The sequence below is a fragment of the Ovis canadensis genome, chromosome 7, assembly GCF_042477335.2.
Source record: "Ovis canadensis isolate MfBH-ARS-UI-01 breed Bighorn chromosome 7, ARS-UI_OviCan_v2, whole genome shotgun sequence".
NCBI lineage: Eukaryota > Metazoa > Chordata > Mammalia > Artiodactyla > Bovidae > Ovis > Ovis canadensis.
In genome coordinates this window covers 22,647,635-22,663,593 of record NC_091251.1, presented here as the reverse complement: position 1 = coordinate 22,663,593, position 15,959 = coordinate 22,647,635, and positions in this window count along the sequence as shown.

The window sequence follows — 15,959 nt, the reverse complement described above, 5'->3', positions numbered from 1 at the left end:
AGGGAGCCAAGATTTGGGCTCTTTTGATCAAAGCAACTTGCTTCCCCACTCTACTGTGGGAGGCTCTGAAAAGGAGTTCTTCAAACAACAGGAAACTATTTGGCCTTTCAACATCATTTCTTTTCAACAATGACCCTTGAGTAAATCACTGAGCTTTCCTGGGCTTCAGCTTCCTCTCATCAACAACAATAGAGTCGAACCAGAAGAGTTATTCTCCCTGGGCTCTAAGATGTTATATTTCTATTTTCGTTGGAAAGAAAATCTGGAAAAATAAATTGAGCAGATTAAGAGTTATATGTACACACTCTATTTTAAATCAGATCCTCACAGTCATTAAAGTTAATGGAAAACTTGAATAGATTTCCCCCCTCTTTTTAGTTTTGACTTCAATCATTATCTCTAACTTGAAATTTCACTTTACAACCTCAATTAGCAAGAAAGCTGAGTGCTGAAGAATTGATGCTTTTGAACTGTGGTGTTGGAGAACACTCTTGAGAGTCCCTTGGACTGCAAGGAGAGCCAATCAGTCCATCCTAAAGGAAATCAGTCCCGAATATCCAGTGGAAGGACTGATGTTGAAGCTGAAACTCCAATACTTTGACCACCTGATGTGAAGAACTGACTCATCTGAAAAGACCCTGATGCTGGGAAAGATTGAAGGTAGGAGGAGAACAGGGCAAAAGAGGGTGAGGTGGTTGGATGGCATTACCGACTCAATGGACATGAGTTTGAGCAAACTCTGGGAACTGGTGATGGACAGGGAGGCCTGGTGTGCTGCAGTTCATGGGGTTTCAAAGAGTTGGACACGACTGAGTGACGGAACTGAATTGAACTGAACCTCTGTTATGCAGTAAGCATGATATATATCTCATATGTATGGTTAGATTCTCATGTGAGAGTACCATAAAGATTTTTTATTGCTCTTTTTCAGTCACTAAGTCATGTCTGACTGTGACCTCATGGACTGCAGTGCACCAGGCTTCCCTGTCCTTTGCTATCTCCCAGAGTTTGTTCAAATTCATGGCCATTGAGTTAGTGATGCTATCTAACCATCTCATCCTCTGCTGCCCCCTTCTCCTTTTGCCCTCAATCTTTCCCAGCATCAAAGTCTTTTCCAATGAGTTGTATCTATTTCTAGTCCACCGAATATTTGATTTCTCTTGGTTAATGTGGTCATGTTATCTGGCTGCCTACCAATCTTTGACTATCTTTCCTTTGGGGGTAATTTCTCATTGTAGAAGTCTTGCCTCCTCAAGTTAACCACCCCCCACCAATTCACTTTCCCAGCTTACCTGACTGCTAGGATTAGCAGGCCCATGACTGAGGCCCTGCTAATCAGATACATCAGCTTGAGAGTATGAGTGAGAAGCAATGGGTTTATCGAAGCAGGCATCATGTAGACCCCTTATATGAAATGAGTGTGGCCAAAGCAGCAGTGATGGAGGGAGGTGGTCCTCATATTTGGTGTCAGCAGTGGGCTCACCCATGGACTGGTTTGAATGTTCCTTGTTAAGATCAGTCTGACTCTAGTCCTCCTGAAGGTTCTTTGAACTTCTGAATAGTCTTTAATAAACCTTTTCCTGCTTCAACTTGATAGAATGGGTTCTGTTGCTGGCGCACCAGAACACTGGCTGATGATAGAGTTTATTTCTAAGATAATCTCTCATGTGTCCAGGGTTTAAATATTTACTTTCCAAGGCAAAAAAAAAATCTTTAAATTATCTGTTCTTAAACTCAATTTTTTAAGTTCATAAAATAATATACCTGTTCTTTTTTCCCCTGTTGCTTTATGTGTAATGTTGGGTTGTCTATTTGATGTTTCTCTTTTTTCTTGAGGTAGGATTATATTGGTGTAAACTTCCCTCTTAGAACTGCTTCTGCTACATCCCATAGGTTTTGAGTTACTGTGTTTTCATTGTCATTTGTTTCTAGGAATTTTTTGATTTGCCCTTTCATATTTTTAGTAACCTGTTGGTTATTTAGAAACACATTGTTTAATCTCCATGTGTTCATGTTTTTTTTTACAGTTTTCCCCCGTAATTGACATCTAGTCTCATAGCATTTTCGTCTGAAAATATACTTGATATGATTTCAATTTTCTTAATTTTCCAAGGCTTGATTTGTGACTCAAGATGTGATCTATCCTGGAGAATGTTCCATGTTCACTTGAGAAGAAAGTGTTATTTTTCTGTGTTTGGATGGACTGTTGTGAAGATATCAGTTAGGTTCATCTGATCTAATGTGTCATTTAAGGCTTGTGTTTCCTTATGAATTTTCTACTTTGATTATCTGTCCATTGGTGTAAATGGGGTGTTAAAGTCCCCTCCTATTATTTTGTTACTATTGATTTCCCCTTTTATGTCTGTTAGTGTTTGCCTTATGTATTGAGGTACCCCAGTGTTGGTTGAATAAATATTTACAATTGTTGTGTCTTCTTGGATTGATCCCTTGATCATTATGTACTGTCCTCCCTTATCTCTTGTAATCTTCTTTGTTTTTTCTAAAGAAGACACACATATGGCTAGTAAACACATGAAAATGCTCAACATCACTTATTATTAGAGAAATACAATGAGGTATCATCTCACACCTGTCAGAGTGGCCATCATCAAAAAAAGTCTACAAACAATAAATGCTGGAGAGGATGTGGAGAAAATGGAACCCTCTTATACTGTTGGTGGGAATGTAAATTGATACAGCCACTATGGAGAACAGTATGGAGATTTCTTAAAAAATTAAGAATAAAGCTACCATAAGACCCAGCCATCTAAACTGGGCATATAGCCTTACAAAGTCACAATTCTGGAAGACCCATGTACCCCACTGTTCTTGCAGCACTGTTTACAACAGCCAGGACATGGAAGCAACCTAGATGTCCATTAATAGATGAATGGATTAAGAAGTTGTGGTATATATATATGTACACACACACAATGGAATATCACTCAGCCATAAAAAGGAACAAATCTGAGTCAGTTCTAGTGAGGTGGATGAACATGAACAGTTATACAGAGTTAAGTATGTGTCAAAAGAGAAAAATAAATATGATGTATTACATATATATGGAGTCTAGAAAAATGGTACCATTTGTAGGGCAGCACTAGAGACGCAGACATGGAGAACAGACCTGTGGATACAGCGGGGGAGGAAAGGGTGGGACAAATTGAGAGAGTAGCGTTGAAACATATACACCATGTGTAAAAATAGACAGCCAGTGAGAATCTGCTGTATGATGCAGGGAGCTCAGTCGGGTGCTCTGTGATGGCCTAGAGGGGTGGGATGGGGTGGGAGGTGGGAGGGAGCTGCAAGAGGGAGGGGATACCCATGTATACCTATGGCTGATTCATGATGATGTATGGCAGAAACCAATATGACATTGTAAAGCAATGATCTCCCAATTAAAAATAAATAAAATTTTAAAATATGATGCTTTAGTAACAGTTTTTTATTCATTCAGCAAATCTTGTGCTCAGAGCTAAAAAGGATATGGGTGATTAGTAAGTCACAAGCCCTGTCTTTGAAAGCTCATATCTGTTTCAAAGCTGAGCCTCTGTTGCTGGATGACTTAATAATTATGAGAATGCATAACATTAATGAGCACTTACACTGCTCCAGGCACACATGTTAACTCACTGAATTGTCCCAGTAACTCTATAAGTAAGTACAGCTCTTATTCCTACAGATGAGAACAAGGAATGTCTCTAAGCTAAGCTGCTTGTTCAAGGCCAGATAGTACGCAGCAGAACTGAGATTCAGACCCAGGTGGTCTGTCCCTAGACCGCACATCCTTAACAACACTCCATGGCAATAAGCTTGTGCCACTGTGAGACTTTCAATTTAGATAATATTGTTAATGTTTATCATGTTTAAAACTGCTCCCCTCATTATAAAAGTGAGAATCATCCATCACGATTAGAGCAGGAAAGAGTAAAGACTCCTCCCCCGATCTCTTTTTCTTAAAGATAAAACTGAGCCCCCAGATGGGCGATAATCTTTCCTTCAGTTTCCGTGGGTACAGCTAAGAGGAATCAGAACTTTCAAAAAGATGCTTTAAATCTTATACCTCTCTTTCCTTGCTCTGACATCTTTGTGGTTTATTCTCAATGCAGCAACCAAAGTAATCCCGTCCTCTCTTGGTTCAAAACTCTTCTGTGTCCTCTCATACGATTCAGAGTAAAAGCCAAAATCTTTGTTAAAACTGCCAAGTCCTGACATAATGAGACTTTCCTAACTTCCAGATCTCCGCTCCTGTGACTTTCTCATTGTGTCTCCTGGTTCCTTGGCTGTTCCTCGAAAATGTGGGGCGAGCTGGCTGCCTTGGGCTTTGACCTCTTTGGACTTCTCCAAGATATCCATGTGTTGCCGTCCTTATCTCCTCCAAGTTTTTTCTTGAAAATAACCTTTTGAGTAAGGGGTCTCTCTATTTAAAATTTCAATCTCACCAGGCTCTAGAATGACCAACTTTGGCCTAGGAGAGAGGGGTTTCCCAGGACACAGGACGTTCAGTGCCAAAACTGGGTTTGTCCCAGGCCAGCCAGGCCAGTTAATCACACTGTGAATTTCTAGAACAGTGACTTATAGCAGCCTTAATAAATATTTATTGAAGAAAATGAATAAATGAATGAATAAGTAGGTAAGAGAAACAAGTACTTTTAGAGGGGAGTGAAAAGGATTATTTATTGCCCTTGAAGTCAGAAAATATAGGTATATCTGTTCATCATAGCCATGTTTAAGGCTTCTTCAGCATGGAAAGAAGCCCACATTTCATGAATGGGGAGCCAATATTTCTTAATCTACTAAACCCAAAGATTTATCATTTTGCTGTTACCAAAAGTAGTTTGTGATCGTGTGTTCCACACTCATCTTCTCCAGAAACAGTTAAAATGGCTAGGTTGGTTTTACTTTTTTTTAAGACTTCAAAATGGTTTCCACATTTTAAAAACTATTAATGTATTGCCTTTTGGGTGCTCTGGGTCTTCATTTCTGTGCGTGGGTTTTCTCTAGTTGCAGGGAGTAGGAGCTGTTCTCTAGTAGCGGTATGCAGGCTTCTCATTGCAGCGGCTTCTCTTGTTGTGCAGCACAGGCTCTAGAGGTTTGCGGGCTTCAGTAGTTGTGGCCCAGGGGCTCCGTAGTCGAGACTCGTGGGCTCCAGAGCGCAGCCTCCATAGTTGTGGCGCACAGGCTTAGTTGCCCCCTGTCATGCGGGATCCTCCCAGATTAGGGATTGAACCAGTGTCCCCTTCATTGGCAGGTGGATTCCTAACCACTGGACTGCCAGGGAAGCCCTGGTTTCCAGGTTTTAAATGGCAATGATGTATTTTTAAAGGTGCAGCTTTTTCCCACTGGTAATGGTCCTGAGTGCAAACTCCCCCCTCTAACCTAACACTTCTTCTAGCTAGCTACTCCAGCCAGAACCTGCCTGGCGTTGCTTCCTGAGCCATTCTACTTGTATAATGTGCTGTTCTAATCCCCAGTGCCTCTTATTTTCTTGCACCAGTCTCTCCAACACCAGCTTCTTCAAAGGAACACAATCTGATGCTGGTCTGTCATAGATCATGTACTTGCTCTTCAAAATATTTTTGGCAAAGTGAAATGAAGTGAAAGTTGCTCAGTCGTGTCCAACTCTTTGTGACCCCGTGGACTGTATAGTTCTAATAATTCTGTATTAGACTGTATAGTTCCAATAAAATTCTCCAGGCCAGAATACTGCAGTGGGTAGCCTTTCCCTTCTCCAGAGGATCTTCCCAACCCAGGGACTGAACCCAGGTCTCCTGCATTGCAGGCCGATTCTTTACCAGCTGAGCCACCAGGGAAGCCCAGGAATACTGGAGTGGGTAGCCTATCTCCTCTCCAGTGGATCTTCCTGACCCAGGAATTGAACCAGGGTCTCTTGCATCGCAGGCGGATTCTTTACCAACTGAGCTATCAGGGAAGAGAACTCAGCAAAGTAATATAAAGACAGTGACTTACTCATCTTTGCATCCCTTGACCCTAGCATGGTTTGTACATTCGCTCGCCCACTCATTCATTCATTCCACGTATCTTTTTTCAGTTCTACAATATGTCAGGTACTGGGAATACATCAATTAACAAGACATCTTCTCTGCCCCCTCTAGTGGGGACAGGCAAGCAAACAGAAATGATCAGCAGAGTGTTAAAACTACATTGTACTTATTCATGATAAATATAGGGTACTACAGAAGCACATAGAAGCAGGGGGCAGTAACTATCAGAAGTCAAGTACTAGGAAACGTTTAACAAATGGATGAGTGAGTGGTTGGGTGAATGAATGAATGAATATAACTGGTATGGGAACACAGAATCTTCAAGGTGAATAGTCACGATCACATGGAAAGATGCTTCTCCAATTTCAGTATTTTGAAAAGGTCAGCTCATATGAATCCCATATCATGAAAAATACAACTTTTATTTCCCCCTCTCTCCTCTTCTCTCCTTTCTCTTCTGACCAAATATCAGAATGGAATGACATGTGATTGTCAGAATGCCAGCAATGCCCGAGTCAGCAGGCCCCCATCTATTTAGCTCAAGACTCTAATTAAACTCTGATGTCAGGCAAAATTGCACCCTTCTGAAACTCTTTTCAGGGTTTTCATTATTGATTAGACAGAATATCTGCTCGTCTTCAAGGCAGCAGGCTGTACAGCCAAAAGGAGTTGCTTAACTTTGCTTGCGATTTTGCTCAAGGGTATCAAATTCTGGCTGTGTTCACTGCAAAGCAGGAATTGTTTTTCCAGCTGAACTTCGCCTCTTAGCTTCAGCACATCTCTTCGATCCCCTGTGATTGTTTCCATGCCAGATATTTGCAGGTCTGCATTGCTGATTCTACACACAGCACAGCAGGGTTTATCCAAGGGCCATCTACGGTTCCTGGTAACTCCCCAGTAAGGTAAACATCTGCTGTGGAACTGGAAAGAGCTGGTTCAAACCAGTTGTTCTTAGTTCCACTGATCATTTTTAACTTTTTACAATGAACTTTTCTTAATTTCCCTGTACCAAGTCTGAACCTGTAAGAATTTTGCTTTTGAAGAAAAGCCTCGTTTTTTCTAATTTTAAAAGTTGCTTTTGATTGGAGAATAATTGCTTTACAATATTGTGTTGGCTTCTGCCATAAACGTCATGAATCAGCCACAAGTACACATATGTCTGCTCCCTCCTCAACCTTCCCCTGACCCCGCACCCCATCCCTCCCCTCTAGGTTGTCACAGAGCACTGGGCGGAGCTCCCCGTGCCCATACAGCAGCTTCCCACTGGCTCTCTGTCTTACACACGGCAGCGTATATGTCAGTGCTATTCTCTCAATTCAGCCCACTGTCTCCTTCTCCCGCTGTGTCCAAAGTCTGTTCTCTATGTCTGTGTCGCTCTTCCTCATTTCTATATGTTAAAATAATTAAAGTTAATTATAAATAGTAATTTAATATTTTAGAGTGTATCAAAAAATTCATATGCATCTTTGAAAAGTGAGGACAAAATTAATTCAGATTCCTTAATACCCAGTCCATATTAAATTTTACCCAATTTGTACCTAATAGGCCTTTTATCATATGCTTGTCAAATCTAGGATCCAATCCAGAACTATGTATTGTATTGGTTTGTTTTGTACATGTGTGTGTGTAGGTTGCTCAGTCATGCCCAATTCTTTGTGACCCCATGGACTGTAGCTGGCCAGGCTCCTCTGTCCGTGGGCTTCTCCGGGCAAGAATACGGGAGTGGATTGCCATTCCCTTCTCCAGGGGATAATCCCAACCCAGGGATAGAACCTGGGTCTCCTACACTGCAGGCAGATTCTTTACCATCTGAGCCACCAGAGAAGCCCTTTATACATGTCAGCTTTCCCAATACACTGACCTGTGGAATGGACCAGGCCAGCTGTCCTGTAGAATATATGATTCACCTGATTGCTTCCTTGCGGTATTATTTACCTTGTTCCTAATCATCTATATTTTCTCTAAATTGGAAGTGAGATCTAAAGGCCTGATTAAAGTCCAGTCAGGCACCTTTGGCTGGTACCTCATTGATGATATAATGTTTCTCATTCTGTATCATGACAGGAATCTCATAATAACTGATTTTCCCTCTTGCAATCAGAAATCTTGATATAAACTTTAAGATTATAAAAAAATAATTTTTTATTTCATTGGAAAAATAGTAACTACCCATATTAACATATTGGAACACTAAAAACGGTATCAGAGAAAAAGAAGTCTTCTTCTACACTAAACTTTCAATCACAAGTTTCCCTTTCCTAAGAGGGAAGCAATCCTCCCAGAAATATTCTACACACACGTAATGGGAGCATACTTTCACTTAGAACTTATCTTGGGGATCCTTCCATTTCCATACATGTTGAGCTCATGTATTCTTTTTATTTTTAATTTTTGAATATTTTTTTAATCAAAGTATAGTTGATTTACAGAGTTGTGTTACTTTCAGATACACAGCAAAGTGATTCAATTATACACATGTGTATATGCATATGTATCCATATATATTCTTTTTCAAATTCTTTTCAATTATAGATTATTACAAGATAAGCGCAAGATATTGAATGTAGTTCCCTGCGCTATCCAGTAGATTCTTCTTGTTTATTTTATATATAATATTGTGTGTACATTAATCCCAAACTCCAAATTTATTCTTCCCCAGTTCCCCTTTGATAACCACATTTGTTTTCTATTTCTATTTAGTAAATAAGTTCATTTGTACCATTTTTTAAGATACTACATATAAGTAATATCATATGATATCATAACATGTATTCTTTTGAATGACTCCATGGTCATTATCCTGTACATGGTCCATAAATCACATAACTAGTATTTCATTGATGGATATTTCTGTGATTTCCAGACTTGTGTGACTAAGTAAGTGAAAGTCGCTCAGTCGTGTCCAACTCTTTGTGACGCCATGAACTGTACAGTCCATAGAATTCTCCAGGCCAGAATACTGGAATAGGTAGCCCTTCCCTTTTCCAGGGGATCTTCCCAACCCAGGGATCGAACCCAGATCTCCCACACTGCAGGCAGACTTTTTACCAGCTGACGCACAAGGGAAGCCCTTCCAGGCTTATGTGTTTTTGAAAAAATATGCAAATAATAGTAGGTTACATTCTTAGAAATGACATCGCTCATCAAAGGGTCTCAGTTCAGTTTGTTGCTCAGTCATGTCCGACTCTTTGCCACCGCATGAATCGCAGCACACCAGGCCTCCCTGTCCTTCACCAACTCCTGGAGTCCACCCAAACCCATGTCCATTGAGTTGGTGATGCCATCCAGCCATCTCATCCTCTGTCGTCCTCTTCTCCTCCTGCCTTCAATCTTTCCCAGCATCAGGGTCTTTTCAAATGAAGGGTCTTTTCACCTTTGCATCAGGTGGCCAAAGTATTGGAGTTTCAGCCTCAACATCAATCCTTGCAATGAACACCCAGGACTGATCTCCTTTAGGATGGACTGGTTGGATCTCCTTGCAGTCCAAGGGACTCTCAAGAGTCTTCTCCAACAGCACGGTTCAAAAGCATCAATTCTTTGGCACTCAGCTTTCTTTATAGTCCAACTCTCACATCCATACATGACTACTGGAAAAACCATAGCTATGACTAGACAGACCTTTGTTGGCAAAGCAATGTATCTGCTTTTTAATATGCTGTCTAGGTTGGTCATAGCTTTTCTTCCAAGGAGAAAGCATCTTTTAATTTCATGGCTGTAATCACCATCTGCAGTGATTTTGGAGCCCATAAAAATAAAGTTTCTCACTGTTTCCATTGTTTCCCCATCTATTTGTCATGAAGTGATGGGACCGGATGCCATGATCTTTGTTTTCTGAATGTTGAGCTTTAAGCCAACTTTTTCACTCTCCTCTTTCACTTTCATCAAGAGGCTCTTTAGTTCTTCACTTTCTGCCATAAGGGTTTCTGTCATCTGCATATCTGAGGTTATTGATATTTCTCCCGGCAATCTTGATTCCAGCTTGTGCTTCCTCCAGCCCAGCGTTTCTCATGATGTACTCTGCATAGAAGTTAAATAAGCAGGGTGACAATGTACAGCCTTGAAGTACTCCTTTTTCTATTTGGAACCAGTCTGTTGTTCCATGTCCAGTTCTAACTGTTGCTTCCTGACCTGCATACAGGTTTCTCAAGAGGCAGGTCAGGTGGTCTGGTATTCCCACCTCTTGAAGAATTTTCCACAGTTTGTTGTGATCCACACAGTCAAAGGCTTTGGCATAGTTAATAAAGCAGAAATAGATGTTTTTCTGGAACTCTCTTGCTTTTCCGATGATCCAGCGGATGTTGGCAATTTGATCTCTGGTTCCTCTGCCTTTTCTAAAACCAGCTTGAACATCTGGAAGTTTGCTGTTCATGTATTGCTGAAGCCTGGCTTAGAGAATTTTGAGCATTACTTTACTAGCGTATAAGATGAATGCAGTTGTGCGGTAGTTTGAGCATTCTTTGGCATTGCCTTTCTTTGGGATTGGAATGAAAACTGACCTTTTCCAGTCCTGTGGCCACTGCTGAGTTTTCCAAATTTGCTGGCATCTTGAGTGCTACACTTTCACAGCATCATCTTTCAGCATTTGAAATAGCTCCACTGGAATTCCATCACCTCCACTAGCTTTTTCGTAGTGATGCTTCCTAAGGCCCACTTGACTTCGTATTCCAGGATGTCTGGCTCTAGATGAGTGATCACACCATCATGATTATCTGGGTCATAAAGATCTTTTTTGTACAGTTCTTCTGTGTGTTCTCGCCACCTCTTCTTAATATCTTCTCCTTCTGTTAGGTCCCTACGATTTCTGTCCTTTATCGAGCCCATCTTTGCATGAAATGTTCCCTTGGTGTCTCTAATTTTCTTGAAGAGATCTCTAGTCTTTCCCATTCTATTGTTTTCCTCTATTTCTTTGCTTTGATCGCTGAGGAAGGCTTTCTTATCTCTCCTTGCTATTCTTTGGAACTCTGCATTCAAATGGGTATATCTTTCCTTTTCTCCTTTCTCTTCGCTTCTCTTCTTTCCACAGCTATTTGTAAGGCCTTCTCAGACAGTCATTTTGCTTTTTTGCATTTCTTTTTCTTGGGGATAGTCTTAATCCCGGTCTCCTGTACAATGTCACGAACCTCCATCCATAGTTCATCAGGCACTCTGTCTATCAGATCTAGTCCCTTAAATCTATTTCTCACTTCCGCTGTATATAGTCATAAGGGATTTGATTTAGGTCATACCTGAATGGTCTAGTGGCTAAAATTCTAAATTTAGATAGATATGGCCAAATTATTTTACAAATAGTTCCTACAAGTTTACAATAGAGATGTGTATGATAATATCTTTTCCTTTACATCCTCATCAATGCCAAGTATTATCAAAAGTTTTGTTTTTGTTAATATAGAGGAAAAAATGGCTTATTCCTTTCATATGCATTTACCTAATTTTGAATGTGTTGCATATCTTTTCCTATATTTAATAGGTTTAGGAAATCTTTTTTTCTAATTTACAGGTTAAGGAAAATCTCCTTTGTTATATCAACTGTATGTAAATATTTGTGGCAGGATATTGGATTGCTTTATACACAATAACAATTTATAGATTAAAAATAAAAAAATATTGTTCTTTCCCCCATCTTTTTCCTGCAATGGAAAGATGAAGAGCAAATACATTCCACACTTCCAATAAGGGTGCCTTTTAGGAATGTGGACCTTGTTTCTCCATTATATTTTGTCTAATATACTCTTATATCGACAGAGCAAGAGGGAAAGAGGTTTTCCAGAAAATCTTAAAAGATTATAGACATCGGAGAATGTAGAGAGGAGATGAAATGAGCTGCATGTGGGCTATGGGAGCTGAGAGTTAACCCCTAGAAGTTTCCCAAGAAAGGAGAGGCCCTGCTGCCTAGGAAGGAAAGAGTTAAGTTGGGCCCAGGAGGTACCACATTAAGGGATACTGTGTCAGCACTCGGAAGTTGCCTGAATTCTCTGTCAGTGCCTGCAGACTCACTACCATCACCTCATATCATCACTACCAGGTGCCCTGTGCTTCCAGGGGCACCTACCTCACAGCGTCAGGCAAGGGTGATGATGCTAGCACTGACCCCAAGGCTTTGCTTGGTCCCTAGCTGTGTACATTTCCCTGTCATAACACTTTTGTGCCCAAGAACCCAGGGTGGAATTCTGAAAGCCAATAACATAGGCAGCCCCTCACAGCATCTGCATGGATGGGAGGACGCTTGAACTAAGACAGCTCAAGACCCCTAACTGGAATCGTGGTTAAACCCTTGTTACACATTATTCCCACTTGACTTTACCTTTGTTTAGAGTATTTCAGGTTTTGTGCACACATTAAAATTTTTTATATGGTGAAATTTATGTTTTTTTATTTAATTTTCTGGCTTTTCTTTTACAGATTTATGTTTCAAACTTTGATCAACCTTGAAATTGTTCCAAGAGATCCAATTTTTTCTTTCTGGGTGATTGATCAAATGTCCAATATTATTAAACAATACAGCTTTTCCTGACTAAACTGAAATACCTCCTAACCAATCCAGTTTTTCCTTACTGATTATCCCTTTCTCTCTCTCTTTCTTTCTCTCTTTCACTCACTCACACACACACACACACACACACACACACACACACACACATATAGGCTTCCCAGGTTGTTTAGTGGTAAAGAATCTGCCTCCCAATGCAGGAGATGCAGGAGATGTGGGTTTGATCCCTGGGTCAGGAAGATCCCCTGGAGGAGGAAATGACAACCCATTCCAGTATTCTTGCCTGGGAAATCCCATGGACAGAGGAGCCTAGCAGGTTATAGCCCATAGGGTCACAAAATAATTGTAGGTGACATTCTATTATCTTTAAAAAAAAAACAAACCACTGTTTTAAAAACAAATTCCATATATATATACTTTTAATTTTTGTGATTGATTTTGTTCTGTATTTTTATAATGTATTTTTGAGAGTCTAACCTCTATTCTAGGTTTTTAATCTTTGCTTTTTGATATTTGCTATCACCTTTATGAGTCTAATCTTCAGTACCCATTTTCATTTAGGGATTTGATTACTGGCTTGATTGCTCTCTCCCCTTTTGACTCTCCCTTTTCTCCTCCAGGTCACCTCTATCTCCTTCCTCCCTCTCTCTTCTCTACATAACTCTGTGAATCTCTCTGGGTGCTCCTGGCTGCAGAGAATTGCTTCACCATTAATTTAGGGGTTTTAACCTTCTGTGTGGTATGGATGGAGAAGTCCTGAGGCTACTGTGAGAGAAGGACTGAAAGTCAGAGGCAGGAAGCTTAACTCCAAAACTTTAGAACATCAGAGAACTCCTGATTCCAGGAACATTAATAGACAAGAGCTCACCCAAAAGTCTCCATACCTTTGCTGAAACCAAGCTTCACTCAAGAGCCAACAAGTTCCAGCGCAAGATATACCACACTAATTCTCCAGCAAACAGGAACACAACCCTGAACATTACAAGATGGGCTGCCCAAAGCCATGCCAAACCCATAGACACCCCAAAACTCACCACTGAACACTTCATTGCACTCCAGAGAGAGGAAATTCAGCTCCACCCACCAGAACATAGACGCGAGCTCCCCCAACCAGGAAACCTTGACAAGCCACCAGTCCAGCCCCACGGACAGGGAGCAGACTCCACAGTTAAGAGGAACCACGAACTTCTAGCCTGCAGCAAGGGCATCCCAAACACAGTAATCTAAACAAAATGAAAAGGCAGGGGAATATTCAGCAGGTAAAGGAACATGATAAAAACCCACCAAACCAAACAAAAGAGGAGGAGACAGGGAGTCTACCTGAAAAAGAATTCAGAATAATGATAGTAAAGATGGTCCAAAATCTTGAAAACAAAATGGAGTTACAGAAAAATAGACTAGACACAAGGATTGAGAAGATATAAGACAGGTTTAACAAGGACCTAGGAGAAATAAAGAAGAGTCATCAATATGAATAATGCAAGAACTGAGACAAGAAGCACTCTGGAGGGAACCAACAGTAGAATAATTGAGGCAGACGAGAGGATAAGTGAGGTGGAAGATAGAATGGTGGAAATAAATGAAGCATAGAGGAAAAAAAGAAAAAAGAAAAGAAATGAGGACAACCTCAGAGACCCCTGGGACAATGTTAAATGACCCAACATTCGAATCATGGGCGTCCTGGAAGAAGAAGACAAAAAGAAAGGGCATGAGAAAATACTTGAGGAGATAACAGTTGAAAACTTCCCTAAAACGGGGAGGGCAATAGCCACCCAAGTCCAAGAAACACAGAGAGTCCCAAACAGGATAAACCCAAGGTGAAACATCCCAAGACACATATTAATCAAACTAACAAAGATCAAACACAAAGAGCAAATATTAAAAGCAGCAAGGGAAAAGCAACAAATAACACAAGGCTGACGGCTGATCTTTCAATAGAAACTCTTCAGGAAAGAAGGGAATGGCAGGACATACTTAAAGTGATGAAAGAGAAAAACCTACAACCAAGATTATTCTACCCAGCAAGGATCTCATTCAGAATTCAGATATGAAGGAGAAATCAAAAGCTTTACAGACAAGCAAAAGTTGAGAGAATTCAGCACCATCAAACCAGCTCTTCAACAAATGCTAAAAGATCTTCTCTAGACAGGAAACACAGAAAAGGTTTATAAAAATGAACCCAAAACAACAATGGGATCATACTTATCAGTAATTACCTTAAATGTAAATGGGTTAAATGCTCCAACCAAAAGACAAAGATTGGCTGAATGGATACAAAAACAAGACCCCTATATATGCTGTCTACAAGAGACCCACCTCAAACCCAGGGACACATACAGACTGAAAGTGAAGGGCTGGAAAAGTATATTTCATGTAAATAGAGACCAAAAGAAAGCAGGAGTAGCAATACCCATATCAGATAAAATAGACTTTGAAATAAAGACTATGATAAGAGACAAGGACACTACATAATGATCAAGGGATCAATCCAAGAAGAAGATATAGCAATTATATATTAGAATCCAACATAGAAGCACCTCAGTACGTAAGGCAAATGGTAACAAGTATGAAAGGGGAAATTAACACTAACACAATAATAGGGGAGACTTTAATGCCCCACTCACACCTATGGATAGATCAACGAAACAGAAAATTAGCAAGAAAACATAAGCTTTAAATGATACAATGAACCAGTTAGACCTAATTGGTATTTATAGGGCATTTCATCCCAAAACAATGGATTTCACATTTTTCTCAAGTGTACACAGAATGTTCTCCAGGATAGATCACAACCTGGGCCATAAATCTAGCCTTGGTAAATTTTAAAAAACTGAAATCATTTCAAGCATCTTTTCTGATCACAATTTTAAAAAATGATTAAAAATATATTCCTACTATATATATATTCCACTGATTTTTAAAAATTCATATCTAGTGCCTTTAATCACTAGGTTATATATAGAGATTATCTGCCAAGGCCACACCTTTCTAACTAGCTCTCTTTTTCTAATTTTCTCATGAACCCTACAGTATCTGCCCCCATGTGAACTTGAGAGTTTGCAAGTCTATTTACCCTCAATCTTCATGATTTTTCCCCTGGGATTTTATTACATTTATTAATCAATTTAGAATAACTTTGCATCTTAAAATACTGTCTTTCTCTTTATGACCATGTATATAGATTTCATCATCTTATTTTGCATCTTCAAATTTACTTCAACAACTCTTACACATTTTTTGTAATATTATTCCTATTTAATCCTTTTGCTGAAAATATAAAATAGATCTTTATGTCCACTATACTTTCAAAATAGTTGTTGAATGTGTATAGAGAAGTGATGACCTTTGTACATAACATTTTCAACCAGTCACTTTACTGAATTCTACTGTTGTTTGTAAGAATTTTCCAGATCATCTTGAGATTTCTAGCTATATAATCATTTCATCTACATAAAATATAATTCACT